The 13,150-nt window shown below is 41.6% G+C and overlaps 1 protein-coding gene and 1 long non-coding RNA gene across 2 annotated transcripts in view; one reads left to right on the top strand and one right to left on the bottom strand.

The window, feature by feature from the left end:
- LOC309340249 overlaps nucleotides 1-13,150 on the bottom strand; it is a 59,932-nt gene that overhangs the window by 31,327 nt on the left and 15,455 nt on the right. The gene's annotated exons all lie outside the window — the stretch shown is intronic.
- Nucleotides 3,640-13,150, top strand: part of LOC309340672 (uncharacterized protein) — a gene marked incomplete at its 3' end in the record, with an annotated part of 204,225 nt that continues 194,714 nt past the window's right edge. Inside the window, exon 1 of the mRNA XM_081859552.1 lies at nucleotides 3,640-3,923. The remainder of the gene's footprint in view (nucleotides 3,924-13,150) is intronic.

Below are 13,150 nucleotides of genomic sequence, written 5' to 3'. Positions count from 1 at the left end.
CAATTGTTTCATCAGTCACTGGGAGCAGATCCACATGCAGTGTTCGAAACTCCCATTGTTCTAGGGGCATTTTACAACAGGGAATTTCATTAGTGTGAGCAGTTTCTGAGCTCTGGGTGCAGCACTACACCTAAGATTTCAGATTAAAACTGCAGAGTGGAAGGAAAGGAGGACCTTTTTCTTCCTCCCCACTTCCAGTTACTCTCTGAAGACTGGAGAAGAGACCCTCTTAAGAATATTAGGGGGGTGGGAAGGGGAAGGACTAGAGCATGTGAAAAGTGAACATAATATTTTAGCTGCAGTTCATTCATTTTCAGCTTTGCATTCTTGTTATAAAAAAGTGCACCTAGACATTCCATTGTTGTGCCCATAGCCTAGGTTTAAGGTGCCATTTAGCTCCCAGCTTTCATATCTCAGTTTCTAACACTGTCCACATCATATATTTAAAGCATATGGAACATACATTTAAAGCACATGACTTCTCCTAAGGAATCCTGGGAAATGCAATTTGTTAAGGGTGCTGGAAACTGTAGTACTGTGATGCAGGAACTACAGATCCCAGAGTTATTTGGGAGAAGCCATGTGCTTTAAATATAAAATGGATCCAAAAGGGGACTTAGTGCTCATATAATGATGTATCATACACATCAAATTTGGGTTCCCTTAACCAGAGTATTGTATTTTTGAACCATCCAGATCCATATTATTCTGGGTACCCCTGCAAATAAGCAAATTAAACACTCATTCCCTCAGCATGAACCTTTGTAAGTGTGGCTTTTGGTCATCATGCATTCAAGTGTCTGGCACAAAAACAGCACTTTTCACTGGGGAAAACACTTGGTCTTCTTGAACAGAAGAGTCTCCAGATTATCAAATTGCATGAGATGAGGTAGCCCAAGCTTACTTTGGGGTGCAAGAGCATACAGATTTCAATTCCTTATTTAAGCACCTCGTACAGTTGTTTCAAACTTTTAAATGAGGAACTGGAATGCAGTTTCAGCCTCATCTCAAGGAGGGTGTTCAATCAGTTTTGGCTCTGTACCAAAATATGTTGGTGGGTGACAATAGCCCTATTCAGATGTTTCACTTATGTGTTAGAACAGTGTGTCAGGCAAGCTGAACTGAGCAGCATTGCACATAACCAGCAGCCCCAACCTGGCATCTGTGCATGCGTCGTGAATGCTTGCAGAGGCAGAGCCTTTGCATGTAAAGCAGGGAACCAGATTGCATGAAAGCCTTTGCAAGTACAGGTGTACCTACAGAGGCTCCTTTCCTGCAGATATTCATGGTGAACATACAAGTGCCAGGTGTGAATAGCGCATGACAGGGGAATGGCTCCTCAGCGATGGTCTGACATGTGAGTAAGACTAAATATGGCTATTAACAGCCTCTTTTAGGAAGTGTCTGATGAGCTAAATAGAGGGTTTTCAAATGAGTCACAAAGCTGCACAGATGACTTCTTCCTCCCTCACCACTAAAATGTGGAACCACTTGCAAGTAAGATAAGGTTTATAAGATGGCGGTTGTACAGCCATTAGCCATCAAATATTTATCGTGGCTTCCTTATTTGCACATGGATGTAAGCGGTGGGGAGGGGGAAATTGCACTTCCTGTAATTTTCGCTATACAATGAAACTCTCTGCTTCCCATTAAAATCTTCATCAGTAAAATGAATACTAGGTAGCAGTAGGGAATTAAAGCTTTCAAGATACTGTGTGGGAATTAATTGCACACAGCATTTAATACTAACTTGTAGTATCAACCTTCTACACTAGATGGCAAAATGGTGCCATTTTTCACTTCTTGTTTCTGTGCTACATTTTGGAATTTCTGTTTGTACACAATTCAGATTTCTTATTCATGGGCACATGGATGGCATTATTACAAAGTCTTAATTATGTGGGGTTTTTAAATAAAAAGCCCTCTTTCTATCATGTGCTCCTTTTAGACTTTGTAATGCCCATCACTTCACCTTCTTAAATATATATCAGAAATGTGATTGTTCCATCAAACATTAATGGACACCATTTAGTACTTGAAATGCTTTGAAAAGGGCTTGGTCCAAGTTCTTAGGCTGAAATCCAAGGGTTAAACCTTAATTGGCTTTTGATATTATGGTCTTCTCAGTACTTGGAAAAAATGGTTCCACCAATTTATCATACCTATTCCCCACCCTCTTTCCCCCTACTACTCATTGGAGGAAAATAATTATAATTTTGCTATAGGCAACATATCAGACTTCATGAATTGAATTCATTCTAAACGTAGATCATCTGTGCCCATAAATACCTGCTGAGCATCTATTCCCCCGCAACCACTCCCCCCCCCCATTGCATCTGACTCTTATTGCATCCTCCAGGTCCCTACCTGCCCTCCCCATTACCTCATTTCTAACTCTCAGCAAGCTGAAAACCCTGGAAAATCTGGCTCTTTGGTTCATTATAATTTTATTATCAATATGATGGGGTCCCCCCCCCTTTTGTATCCTGCCTGATGTTGCATAACCCATTGGAGGACCAGACACAAATAAGTGTAATTTCAGAAGCACTGTTTTGAAATGTTTAAGGCTAGGGCTACGAATTATACAATTGGCCCCTGTAGTGGTTTACAGTGATGTGATCTGCAAGAATCAGGTAATACTTGCCTCTGATGCCCCAAGTTAGCAGTTCAAGTTGAAGACACAGCTACAAGGGTGACCTGTGTGTGGAGTGGGCAACTCTGTCCAGGGCTCTGCAGTGTATTTTTGAATATCATATGCACATAGAATTATGGATAGGCACCTTTCATTGCTTGTCCCCACCACTGGCAAAAAAATATTTATTTAGGAGTATTTCTATATTCTAAATAGTTCAGTATTTAGTTCTTAATTCGTGCAGATAATTAAGCTCACTTGAATAACGGCAGTCACTAATTTCTCTCACACAGTAGGCACCATTCTTTCCATGCCAGAGTCAAGACACAGGAAGAAAGGAGATAGAGGCATTCAAACCCAACTTCTTAAAACTTCCTACATACCATGGTAGTAATACACCATTATTCCCCATGGCCCATTTAGAATGGGGAAAGCAGCTTTTGGAAGCAGCAGGGGAGTGGAGGGAGTGGGTTATTCTGCTTAGTCCTTTCCCTGCCTCCAAATCACACACCCCCAGTGGCTACCCCTGCCCCAGCTACTCTAATGCTGCAGCTGGTACAGAATATGTCAGTCCACCTTGTACTAAAATTGAGATATTAGAACTTTACAACACTAGATCTATGTATATAAACTGTACTAGCTTCTAGGCATCATTAAAGTTCTGATCTTGATTTTGGAGATTGTAGCCTACCTTGATTTCAGCAAGGCATTTGACAAGGTGCCCCATGATATTCTTGTAAAGAAGCTGGTAAAATGCGGACTTGACTATGCTACCACTCAGTGGATTTGTAACTGGCTGACTGACCGAACCCAAAGGGTGCTCATCAATGGTTCCTCTTCATCCTAGAGAAGAGTGACTAGTGGGGTGCCACAGGGTTCTGTCTTGGGCCCGGTCTTATTCAACATCTTTATCAACGACTTGGATGATGGACTCAAGGGCATCCTGATCAAATTTGCAGATGACACCAAACTGGGAGGGGTGGCTAACACCCCAGAGGACAGGATCACACTTCAAAACGACCTTGACAGATTAGAGAACTGGGCCAAAACAAACAAGATGAATTTTAACAGGGAGAAATGTAAAGTATTGCACTTGGGCAAAAAAAATGAGAGGCACAAATACAAGATGGGTGACACCTGGCTTGAGAGCAGTACATGTGAAAAGGATCTAGGAGTCTTGGTTGACCACAAACTTGACATGAGCCAACAGTGTGACGCGGCAGCTAAAAAAGCCAATGCAATTCTGGGCTGCATCAATAGGAGTATAGCATCTAGATCAAGGGAAGTAATAGTGCCACTGTATTCTGCTCTGGTCAGACCTCACCTGGAGTACTGTGTCCAGTTCTGGGCGCCACAGTTCAAGAAAGACACTGACAAACTGGAACGTGTCCAGAGGAGGGCAACCAAAATGGTCAAAGGCCTGGAAACGATGCCTTATGAGGAACGGCTAAGGGAGCTGGGCATGTTTAGCCTGGAGAAGAGGAGGTTAAGGGGTGATATGATAGCCATGTTCAAATATATAAAAGGATGTCACATAGAGGAGGGAGAAAGGTTGTTTTCTGCTGCTCCAGAGAAGCGGACACGGAGCAATGGTTCCAAACTACAAGAAAGAAGATTCCACCTAAACATTAGGAAGAACTTCCTGACAGTAAGAGCTGTTCGACAGTGGAATTTGCTGCCAAGGAGTGTGGTGGAGTCTCCTTCTTTGGAGGTCTTTAAGCAGAGGCTTGACAACCATATGTCAGGAGTGCTCTGATGGTGTTTCCTGCTTGGCAGGGGGTTGGACTCGATGGCCCTTGTGGTCTCTTCCAACTCTATGATTCTATGATTCTATGAGATTGTAAGTAGTCTAGACCTATTCCTATAAGAATCCCTCCACATCTTTTGGAAAGGTCCTGATACATATTTTTTGCTTAAAGAAGTGTGGCCCTGGACTTCCAGCCCAAAGTCCTGTTCTGACAGCATCACCACTGAAAGATGGCAAAAAAACACACAACAAAAACCCTGCTGCAGCTGTGTCAGCACACAGGAAGAGCTTTGCAACTCTCTCTTTAAAATCAAATGAGCCTTGATCAGGACTGCTTCCATAGATCAAAAGTTACTCCTTGCAACTGCCTGAGATCATCATTATGGGCAGCATATACTCTGCTTCAACTCTGCTGCTTAAATAATTTTAGCTCCCTCTGTATAAACCAACTTACGATCCCAGTGAAAAAACAGCCATGGCCCATGAAACAAGTAGGAATGGATAATCAATTTTTATCACTTGTATTATGAGTAGGACCCATAGCTTTGGGTGAGTTATTATAGTTTCTCCGCTAGGAATGGATGTGTATAGATGTTTAATCTCTCTTCCATTGCTACGTATCAGCCCAGATGGACAGGAAAAGAAAGCAATGTTAGCTCATACTGCAGCTTGTGCTTTACCCTGTGACCTTTAACCAGAGGTGCCAACTTGAATAAAATATTGGGGGTGGGGCAAGGTAAGCCCTGCCCCGCATAATTGATCACAAGACACGGTGCACACACACCATTTGAATGACGATGCTCATCAATTTTGTGGGGGCTCGGTCCCTAGGAGTTGGGTCCTGTGACTTTAACCATGGCATTCTACTTTGCTAGGTATTCACCTCCTTCTTCACTGCTTTCCAAATAAAGTTAGATCAGCTTAAGTATCGGGCCTTCTCAGTCAACACATGTCCTGACTCCACCCCAAGTCTCTAGGTGCTTCCTTTTTCACAGACTGAGAGATAGTTTCTTACATTAACACTTCAACACATGGCAGAAAGATCTAAACAAATCTATAGAGGGTTATGAGAGTCAGCATAATTGTTTTTCCATCTCAAAAACTTCTTTCCACCTACACCCCAGGGCATACTGAGCTCCTCCCCAGCCACCCCACCCCACTGCTTCATTTCTGCTGCTGCCTTAGCCCAGTAAATCCCCATCCTTTCCTTTCTAACATGTGATAATACAAGTTGCAGTGAGAGCCAAAGGAACTCTGAAACAAAAACATGATTCCCTGGAAAACCTTGTCTGCCCAATTTGGAAATTAATTTAAAGTGACTTAGCTAAACCCACAAGGGAAGTCAGTAGCACAGTAGAAGTCAGTTGCCACACTCATGTTTTGCTACTGCAGGATACCAACCCTGATGTACATAATACATACTCTAGTCCTTTTATGAACTCCAGCAGGACTGAGTGCAAACTCAGTTGCCTCCTTCCCATGAATCTTCTAATCTTGGTTCTTTTCTGCTAGGCATTCATTTTTATTCAGTGCCTTCCTGAGTGATTTTATGGTCCTAGGTTAATGCCGCTCAGCATCATGGAAGTACTGAACCATAGGGCTTCTCCAGTTGCTAGAATGGATGCTCATTTTTTATTTAAAACTACATGGGTAAAAAAACACAGCTTCCTAGACTACCATACTTCAAAATTTCACATTTTTCAGTGGTAAAGCATACACATTCTTTCATTCAACTAAATGCAGAAATCTCCCTTCATTTCAAAGAGCATTGCAGACTTTCTCTCACTTGGAGCCTCTCTGTAGCTTGCATTACTGTCATTTATTTTATTTTGTGAAAGTCCTTCACTGTGCAGCCCCACCCCATGCTTCAGAGAGCAAGACGTCAGAAAAGAGGAACAGAATGTAATGTACTCTGGAGAAGTGCACTTACCAATTATATTTATTCAGCTGCATGGGGAAATCTCAGCAGTTCAGAGCAAATGTTCACTGAGGTGAGTAACTCTGCAAACCAGTTTAGCTGGTGGGTCACAGGGGAGTTCCAAGCATCAAGAGTATGCTGTGCCTATATTCAACTGAACATTATTATTGGCCAATGAATGGGCTTAAACCCCCTAAGTATGATGAGTCTTTCTAGGAGAAAACTGGACACGAGCCATAGCCTTCTTAAGTCAGGACAAGCCCTCTATAAACCACACAAGAATGGATATTATGGTGGGAGGATAATTGTGGTGAATAGCATACTGTGTATTTATTAGAGCTGAGCCAAAATTTAGCAGGTGACATTTTTCATGGAATATGTTAAAGATTTTTCTTTTTCTCCACCCAATAGATAAAGGCCACTTTCTGCACACGCTCCAAACTCAAAAATCTGTTCAAGCAAGTAACATGTAGCTAGCGGAATTACATTTACTTACTTCATCTGTGCATGTAATTCTTGTCTTCCCCTTCCGACTCTATAAAAATCTTTGTATTTTGGTATTTGGCTTTCTAAGTTTTAGAAGGTAATTTTATGCAATTTATCACTAGAAGCTTCCCCATGTTCTTAGAACTGCATGGATGTAAAGAAGAGTTTGGATTTGATATCCCACTTTATCCCTACCCGAAGGATTCTCAAAGCGGCTAACATTCTCCTTTCCCTTCCTCCCCCACAACAAACACTCTGTGAGGTGAGTGGGGCTGAGAGACTTCAGAGAAGTGTGACTAGCCCAAGGTCACCCAGCAGCTGCATGTGGAGGAGCAGGGAAGCGAACCCAGTTCACCAGATTACGAGTCCACAGCTCTTAACCACTACACCACACTGGTAAAAGCTACCCCTGCATTATAGGGATATTTCCTAAGATTTTGCTACACTCTGCCTTCTGAGCTTTGGGAGAGAAAAACCCAAAGCTTCTCTCTTTGCTTACTTTTTTCTTAGGACTGGGCTGAGAAGAGGAGTCCTGGTCAATAGGGCAGTTTAGGCTATGGCAAGAGGTTCATCCCATCTAGGAGCAGCCTATTGTAAAAAAAATACTTTGAGAGGGGGGATACTTATACCAAAAAAGGGTTTGACATTCATGAAAAGTCCCTCTCTGGGCCATTATTAAAGTAAGCCAAACTAATAATAATGTCTATAATATTTCTTGAGTTAACAACATCAGAGCAGGGATAGGTTTACAGTAAAAATCAAATATCTTCCTTACACACAAATGCACAAATGCTATATAACTAGAGCCAAGATTGTGAGTAGCTTTGTAATAGAATTTGCTCCCACATGATTTTGTGATGGCCACCAGCAGCGATAGCTTTAAAAGAGGATTAGACAAATTCATGGCGGGTAAGGCTATTAATAGCTACAAGGCACAATGGCTACACTCCACCTCCACTGTTGGTGGTAGTATGCCTCTGAATGCCAGTTGCTGCAAATCACAAGTGGGGAGAAGGCTGCTTTTTTAAAAAGCTCATGTTCTGCTTGTAGGCTTCCCATGGCCATCTGATTGGCCACTCTGATGCTGACCTTGATCCATCAGGGATCTGCTTATGTTCCTAGACCCAGTCTCTCTCCTACATACTCTCTCCGCCTCTGGATACCTTGGCTGTTGTTTGTGCTGGGCTGGATGCTGCTCAGCCTTTCATTTTTTTCCCTTCCTTTTCTTCTCTATCTTGCCCATTGACTTTTCAGGATAATTTGTGGAATTTGTTGCCACAATATGTGGTTGCTGCCTCTACCTTTGACAGCTTTTAGACAAATACACGGCCTGTCTATCAGCTCAGCAAGTAGTCAGGATGGCTGCATGTACCTTCTGGTTTCTGCAGCCTATGTTTCTAAACACCACTTGCTAGGGAACATGCCCTGCTCGTGGGCTTTCCACTTGTATCTAAATGGCAGTGGTCACTGTGGGAAAGAGGATGCTGGACTCAATGGGCCTTTGGCCCGTCGCAGCAGTGCTCTTCTTTCTCCTGCTTTTGCTTCCGTAAGCTTCTTTCTTATGCTTTTTTCTTCCCTCAGCCATCTCCAACAATCACAACTGCCGTTCTCTTTAAAATGGTTCAACATTCCTCCTCTGTGTCTGGCGTGCCCTCCTCTAAGTCAGGGAAAAGTTCCTGTTGTGTCATCACCCTGACCAGGGCATTGCAACTGGCCTCAAGCGCATGAACTGGTGCTGTGTTTTTACCATGGTGAGTTGTCAAAAGCCATTTCCCCACAGCATTTTCATTACCCACACGTTGAAGAACAATATTTTCACAGGCTTGGAAAAATAGTAATTTGAAGACTGCTCACGTGCAAAGCTTCCTACTATTTTTTATATATATATATAAAGATTTCACACCATTGCAAGCAGGGCCATCACCCAATTAAGAAATCTTAGTCAATTAATCAAATGAATTTAAAGTGATTAATTAATCAAATTGATATAAATTTGCATATGACTTAAAGCAATAGGTATTAAGAAAAAGGCAGACTTTCATTGTTTTCAGATGATGCATGCATGTGTCACCACAGTCACCATCTCAAAAGAAGCATTTGCTCCTGTGGGAGAGAGAAGAGGGAATGCCTTTTCTAAGGGAGCACCTGCCATCTGCAGTTTTTTAAGTACTTGTCTTAATTAACATTTTAAAATGTGCTTTCTGATTAATTTAAGGTTTTGCTGTTGAAGTGTAAAGCCCTGAACAGCCTGGGATCTGCTTCCCTGTGAGACGTCCTTTTCCAAGATCATCATGTTCAAGCCTTTAGGTCATCAAGCGAGGTCCTCTTGTGGGTGCCACATGCCCTGGAAGTTGTTGTTTTTTAGTACCAGTGGAAGAGTCTTTAGTGCTGAAGGACAGGAAGGGGGAGTATTATCCCATCTCAAAAAGAACTGATCCCTATTCTGAGTCCATCTCCCTGCTGACCAGGAGAACCTTTGTATTATCTGCTTTATTGTCTCCATTTGCTAGCCCACATCCAACTCATAATGGCTTCCTTAGTATTAGATGAAAAGGAGAAGTAGTGTAGCAGCCACCTATTGTTGGCAACCTATCTGCTGGTAAATTTGTATGGTTAACTTCTTCGTGTCTCCTGTCTGCTCCAATCAGCAGAAGGCTTGTCACACCTTTCTGGTTGATCTGTCCCAGTAGTGTAGTGGCAAATTTAGAAATGCAAGGTCCCTTCATGACAGTCACACCATGCTGCCTCACTCCCATGTCTGAGATTATACGCTTTAACTTCCAGAATGAAAGTTTTTCCTAAAGCTTCCCGAGAGTGTAGTTTTGTGATTTTTAAAGATTTCTCAGCACCTTACCAATCTACTCCCCAGAAAGCTGAATATCACAATTAAAGCAAAAGTCATATTATATGACTGACAAATCAATACAGCATTTATAATCTATAAAACAATATTAACAACATAACAAAAAAATAAACTAAGCACTGTTAAGGTCATACACACTCTCTCTACACCCCATGACTCATAAGCTTTCACTTTGTTCAGCTCATTAGAATACACATACAGTGGTACCTCGGGTTACATATGCTTCAGGTTACATACGCTTCACGTTACAGACTCTGCTAACCCAGATATAGTGCTTCAGGTTAAGAACTTTGCTTCAGGATGAGAACAAAAATCGTGCTCCGGCGGCGCGGCAGCAGCAGAAGGCCCCATTAGCTAAAGTGGTGCATCAGGTTAAGAACAGTTTCAGGTTAAGAACGGACCTCCGGAATGAATTAAGTACTTAACCCGAGGTACCACTGTACACATAATGCCCATGGCAACAACTCCCTTCTAAAGGTTCCTTGGGCAAGACAGGTAGAAAAACCATTGCTTGAAGGCCAACTGAGTCTGCCTCCCCTCATATAGGAAGCTGACCCTGCTCGAACCTGGCTGCCAAAAAAGGGGTCCATGGCACCACCACTTCCACCTGGGTCCCTAAGGGACTATACCCATGATCTATCCTTCTTTTAAAAAGTGTTGTGGCGTTTGACTGTGTTCTGTCTTGGTATTCTACACAGACACATTTGAAATGGCTGTAGACATGCCAACGTTTATGCTTTACTCATTTCTGTCTTACTTTCAGAAGTTCTTCCCTTACAATGGGGGGATCCTTTTTGCCAGCAGTGACCCTTGCAAGACAATTACTTAAGTTGCTTGGGGAGGGGAACTCTTAGCAGACAAATGCAGACGGTGGAAAGCCTAAGCAACCTCTTTCCACTGCTCTTTAACTCCCCAATCACAGCCTTCTAAGACTGCTTTAAATTAAACAAACAAACACTGAGGTCTGAGGAAAAAAGATCCTGAACTCTGTCACATCTGGTTTAGTCCTTCAAAGACTGGTGTGTGTGTGTGTATAAGGAATGGAAATTGACTGGTGCGGCATGGGTAAATAAAGTTAGCCTCCGCTGCTGTGACATTGATTCAGATTTTGGCAGGATAGGTAGATTTAGTTCAAAGAGAAATCAGAGATAGGCAAGAATTGTTTCAATATACATTCCAGGAACACAAAGAGGCTGTGCATTTGACCCTAGGCAGTTGCCATTTCAGGATGGCTATTTTTACAGCTAAGATGGCTATAAAAGTTTCATACACTATTTTTCAATGTCACACCCACACCCCTCTTTTTCCTGCCCATTTGAAAGGTTTAGAACAGGAGCACCTGTGCTTGTATTATTTTCTTTGTGATATATATTCTTGTTTTCCTTCATCAGATTCACCATATAAGCGGCAAACTAAAAAGGATGAAGCTCAAGGAATACAACATATGTTTTCCATTTCCCATGCAAAACTATTTCTCCATCTGATTTATTACCCACCTGAACAAAATTATGTTTTTATTCCATGTTTATTTCAATTTCCTCAGCATCTTCCATGTCTGGGGTGGGTATGGGACAAGGAATGTAAACTGCCAATGATGTTGGACAAAGAAATCAGCTTTGAAATACAAATTTACAGCAAATCCAGGTTCTCTCCATGCATACAAATGAAAAATGCTGCTGCAATAATTTTTAAACTAGCAAATGCAAGGTAATCCTGGGAAGAGTGGTCTTCAATCTCCTCCAGACATCTTTTACTGAATGCTGGGACTGTAGGATAAATCCACTGACAGCTATAAAACACTGCAGTGGCAGAAAACCTGCATATATTTGGTTGTAGCATGTGCATACTGTAGTTCTTTTTGGGGCACCCAGAAGCACCTTTGGGACCACAATAAGATGCTTCCTTGGCCGTCTTTGAAAATCATGGTTATTTACTTGCCCACCATAGAAGTGATCACAAGAGCTAATAATACTCTATATACTGTGAAGCAAATTAATTACCATGCCTGAATGGGCAAGTAAAGAATCGTAAGGGTTACTTGTGGGATCATAATGAAAAATGCATAGCCTGTGCCTTAGAAAAAGGGGCTCTCATCCAACCTGTTCTACAAATCTGGGCAAAGACAGGTGAGCCTATTATGTAAGACTGGCTGAATAGTCTTAGCAAGGCTAATCTGCCACTGAAAGATGTGTTCCTATTTAGGTAGTACCAGAGTTTGCCAAAGTAAGCAAGCTGTGTTCTATAAATTGTCTAGTTCAAGAGGGTTCTGATTCTGAGCAGCATCTTTAGGGAATAGTGAGGAGAGAACAAGAAGAAGAAGAAGAAGAAGTTTTGCCACCCTTCTCTAAACCAACCAAAGTAGTGTACTGCAAATAAATACAATCAAGACAACAGCATTATAAACACTGTTAAATCAGCAGAGCATCATGAAGTACATTACAAGCAGCAATACTAGGAAAAATGCAAAAGGAGAAATTAAAAAGATGTGCCATCATATCTTTGGTAAAAGCAGAGAAAGTAGGGAGTTGGACCGACCATAGCTCTGAAAGCAGCACATTCCACCATCATGCATGGCCATCAAACAGGTCTCTGTAAGTGATGGTATCTTCAAAAAGTCCTCTTCATCCATATTATAATACATTTATGGCTAGGGTGCATATAATGTAACATTTTACCATGGAGGAGATATTTGGTTTGATTTGGATCTCAGTATGAACCTACCCATTTCAGACTTTCTGAAATGGCATGTGAACCAAAGCACAGCTATCCTTTAAAATTCACACTTCTCCAATTTTTGTGATGCAGTTCTCCAAGCAAACAATGTGCACAAAAATGCATATATTACAAGAAACTGCTTCAAAATGTGTATGTTAGGAGAAATTTGTACTAAAATGCTGACTGGAAATTTGCAAACTCATGCACAAAAGTGAAGAACTTGAAAATGGAAAAACACGAAGCAGCGAGAAGCCAGAATGGACATATCCATCAATTTCTCATCCATCAGTTTCTCATCCATCCTTCCTTGGTTCATATAAACAAAAGAAAATGCGCACTGCTACTTGTTCATTTCCTAGAACATTTTTAGGCATGCCTATCAAATGAGATCTATATCCTTGGTACTAGAGATGTCAGACATAGTGGGAAGTGCAAATGCTTATTTCTTCCTCTATACTTTTTGAAATCATGCCTCTGGATTAAAAACATCACATCAAAACTAGTAGCTTGTCCTGATAAAATCTAAGCAAATTCATTCTGCATCTCTCCAAAAGAAGAGGAATCTACCTAGCCAGAAGATGATAGAAAGTAGAGGATATGAACCTGCCCAAATATACAATATTACGTTTCAAAATCTCAACCTCCCCCTCTCTCACTGCATGCTGAACAGCCTTGCATATGTTTTGCTATAGCAGAATGGGCAATGTAAAAATCAAAAAGAACATTAGAGCACATTTGCTGGACTGCACCATCTAGTTCAGCATTCTATATGCAACAATGGCCAGACAT

Source organism: Podarcis erhardii (assembly GCF_964252035.2).
Source record: "Podarcis erhardii genome assembly, chromosome: 4".
In the NCBI taxonomy this organism is placed as follows: Eukaryota; Metazoa; Chordata; class Lepidosauria; order Squamata; family Lacertidae; genus Podarcis; species Podarcis erhardii.
The sequence above is the reverse complement of the archived record's forward strand: the minus strand, read 5'-3'. Positions and strand labels throughout refer to the sequence as shown.